Genomic DNA, 3,966 nt, shown 5'->3' with positions numbered 1-3,966 from the left:
TCATCCTTGTTCTTCTGATTATTTGAATCTTCTCTCTTTTCTTCTTTATTAGTCTAGCTAGTGGTTCATTTTATTAATTTTTTTAAATCAGCTCCTGGATTTATTGATATTTTGAATAGTTTGTCATGTCTCTATCTCCTTCAGTTCAACTCTGATTTTGGTTATTGTTTTCTATTATCTTTTGGATTTCTTTGCTCTAGATTCTCTAGTTCTTTAGTTATTTAGGCTGTTAACTTGAGTTCTTGCTAACCTTTCAATGTGGTCATTTAGTACTATAGTTGTGTCCCAGAGATTCTATGCTGTATCATTGTTCTCATTAGTTTCAAAGAACTTCTTGCTTTCTGTCCTACTTTCATTATTTACCCAAAAGTCACTTTGGAGCAGATTATTCAATTTCCATGTAATTGTATGGTTTTGAGTAAACTACTTAGTCTGGATTTCACATTTGATTTTGCTGTGGTCTGAGAGACTGTTTGTTATGATTTCAGTTATTTTGCATTTGCTAAACAGTGTTTTACTTCTGATTATGTAATCAATTTCAGAGTAAATGCCATGTGATAAGAAGAACGTATATTCTGTTTTTTTGGGGTGGAAAGTTCTATATATTTCCATAAGTTCCATTTGATCTACTGTCAAGTTCAGGTCCTGAATATCTTTGTTAATTAGTTGTCTTGATGATCTATCTAATATTGCCAGTGGGGTGTAAAAGTCTCCGACTATGAGTGTGTGGGAGTCTAAATATCTTTGAAGGTCTCTAAGAACTTGCTTTTACGAATCTTAGTGCCCATGTGTTGGGCGGATGTATATTTACGATAGTAAGCTCTTCTTGTTGAGTTGAACCCTTTAGCGTTATATAATGCCCTTCTTTGTCTTTTATGATATTCATTGGTTTAAAGTATGTTTTGTCAGAAACTAGGATTGCATCCCTTTCTTTTTTCTGTTTTCCATTTACTTGGTAAATTTTCCTCCATCCTTTTATATTAAGCCTATGTGTGTCATTGCATGTGAGACAAGTCTCTTGAAGACAGCATATAAATTTGTCTTGGGTCTTTTTCCAGCTTGCTACGCTGTGTTTTTTAATTGGGGCTTTTAGCCCATTTACATTTAAGGTTAGTATTGATATGTTTGGATTTGATCCTGTCATCATGATGTTAGCTGGTTATTTTGCAGACTTGTTTATGTGTTTGCTTTATTGTGTCACTTCTCTGTGTACTTCATTGTGTTTTTGTAGTGGCTGGTAATGGTCTTTCCTTTCCATATTTAGTTTTTTCATGCTGTACATGCTCAGGGAAATTTCTCTAGGAATGAACTATAGAAAAGATCCCTGGAAGTATAGTCTTTGTAAAAGTTTTTAAATCAGAAAATGTGAGTCCACCAACATTATTCTTCTTTTTCAAGATTGTTTTGGCTATTAGGGGGCACTCAAAATTCCATATGAGTTTGAGAATTAACTTTTTCTTTTTTTAAAAGAAAATGTCATTGGAATTTTCCTAGAGATTGCATTGAATATATAGATTTATTTGGGTAGTATGACATCATAACAATATTAAGTTTTCAAATGTATTAACACTAACGTATTTCTATTCATTTAAGTATTCTAAATTTCTTTCAGTAATGTGTTGTAGCTTTCAGTGTACAAGTCTCTCACATCTGTATTAATCAGGGTTCTCCAGAGAGACAGAACCAATAGGATATATATAGAAATATATAGAAAGAGATTTATTATGTAGCATTGGCTCACACAATTACTGAGGTTGAGAAGTCTCATGATCTGCCATTTGCAAGCTGAAGACCCTAGAAAGCTGATAGTATAGTTTCATTCCAAATTTGAAAGCCTGAGAACTGGAGGGCTAATAGTGTAAGTCCCAGTCTAAGTTTGAAAGCCTGAGAACCAAGACCACTGATGTCTGAGGGCAGGAGAAAATGGATACCCTAGACCAAGCAGAGAGCCAATTTACTCTTCCTCTGCCTTTTTGTTCTGTTCAGCCTTCAGCGGATTGGATGATGTTCACCCACATCAGTGAGGATAATCTTCTTTACTCAGCCTACCACTTCAAATACTAATCTCTTCTGAAAACATCCTCACAGACACATCCAGAAATATTTTATCAGCTATGTGGGCATCTCTTAGCTCAGTGAAGCTGACACATAAAATTAACCATCATAATCTCCTTGGCTAATTTTTGGGGGGGCATTTTATTCCTTTGGATGCTACTGTAAATTGAGTTAATGTCTTAATTTCTTTTTTAGATTTTTTATTGGTGGTGTATAAGAGCACAATTGGTTTCTATGCATTGATCTTGTACTCAAAAACTTTGCTGGATTTGTTTATTAGATTTAGTAGCTTTTTCATGGATTATTGGGATTTTCTATTATGTCATCTGGAAACAGATAGTTTTACTCTTTTACTTCAATTTCAATACCTTTTGCTTCTTTTTCTTGCCCAATTACTCTGGCTAGAACTTGCAGTACAATTTTGAATAGTAATGGTCGAGGCAGCCTCCTAGTTTTCTTCCTGATCTTAGAGTAAATGCTTTTATTCTTTGATCATTGAGTATAATGTGTATAGCTGTGGGTTTTTCACAATACCCTGTATCATGTTGAGGAAGTACCCTTTCATCTTTTGGCTTAGTTTGCTCTTTGTTTTTTCTAATTTTTAAGATGTACATTTAGGTTATTGATCTTTACTTACATTTTAAATTTAAGTTTTCATTTATTTCTTCCAGCACTTCTTTTTTTCTTTTAGTTCTTTCTTTTTCCTTCCCCTCTGCCCCCCATGAGTGCTGTATCCCCTTAAGTGATTTGGTATTTTTCTTTGACTACTCAGCAGGATTAAGCCAGCCACTGGGCTACCTTAAGTAGTGTCAATTCTAAGAGTGGTGGTAATCTCAGTGACCTTTACCTCAGTGAGCTTAGCTGCAGAGCAGCCAGCAAGTTACCAGTGTATTCTCTGACAATGTAAAGAAATCCCTCTGCTTCTAGACTCTTTTGTTTTAAAGACAAGTATTATAGCCATTCTATCTACAAGGTAGAGAAAACTCACTAGCCCACTTAATAAGATTCCCTGTATCTTCTCAGATCCATCAGGCTTGAATACAACTCCTAGAGATAGTCACAGGAGTCTCCATGAGCCAAAATTAGTCTAAACATTCTCCCCACTTGTTGCTTCAGGGTTCTTTGCTACTGGTGCACAATCTATTGTCTATTCCAGGAGGACAATTTCAGTATGTCTTCTCTTTTTTATATTTTATTTTTTATTTATTTATTTATTATTATTATACTTTAAGTTCTAGAGTACATGTGCATAACGTGCAGGTTTGTTACATATGTATACTTGTGCCATGTTGGTGTGCTGCACCTATCAACTCGTCAGCACCCATCAATTCGTCATTTATATCAGGTATAACTCCCAATGCAATCCCTCCCCCCTCCCCCCTCCCCATGATAGGCCCCGGTGTGTGATGTTCCCCTTCCCGAGTCCAAGTGAGCTCATTGTTCAGTTCCCACCTATGAGTGAGAACATGCAGTGTTTAGTTTTCTGTTCTTGTGATAGTTTGATAAGAATGATGGTTTCCAGCTGCATTCATGTCCCTACAAAGGACACAAACTCATCCTTTTTTATGGCTGCACAGTATTCCATGGTGTATATGTGCCACATTTTCTTAACCCAGTCTGCACTGATAGACATTTGGGTTGATTCCAAGTCTTTGCTATTGTGAATAGTGCCGCAATAAACATATGTGTGCATGTGTCTTTATAGCAGCATGATTTATAATCCTTTGGGTATATACCCAGTAGTGGGATGGCTGGGACATATGGTACATCTAGTTCTAGATCCTTGAGGAATTGCCATACTGTTTTCCATAATGGTTGAACTAGTTTACAATCCCACCAACAGTGTAAAAGTGTTCCTATTTCTCTACATCCTCTCCAGCACCTGTTGTTTCCTGACTTTTTAATGATTGC

At 35.8% G+C, this 3,966-nt stretch overlaps 1 pseudogene; it reads right to left on the bottom strand.

The window, feature by feature from the left end:
• Nucleotides 1-1,253: 1,253 nt before the first annotated feature.
• Nucleotides 1,254-1,340, bottom strand: LOC111544534 (annotated as a pseudogene).
• Between the last annotated feature and the right edge of the window lie 2,626 nt (nucleotides 1,341-3,966).

This window comes from Piliocolobus tephrosceles, chromosome 4 (assembly GCF_002776525.5).
Source record: "Piliocolobus tephrosceles isolate RC106 chromosome 4, ASM277652v3, whole genome shotgun sequence".
Taxonomy (NCBI): domain Eukaryota; kingdom Metazoa; phylum Chordata; class Mammalia; order Primates; family Cercopithecidae; genus Piliocolobus; species Piliocolobus tephrosceles.
This window is presented reverse-complemented; position numbering and strand designations above follow the sequence as displayed.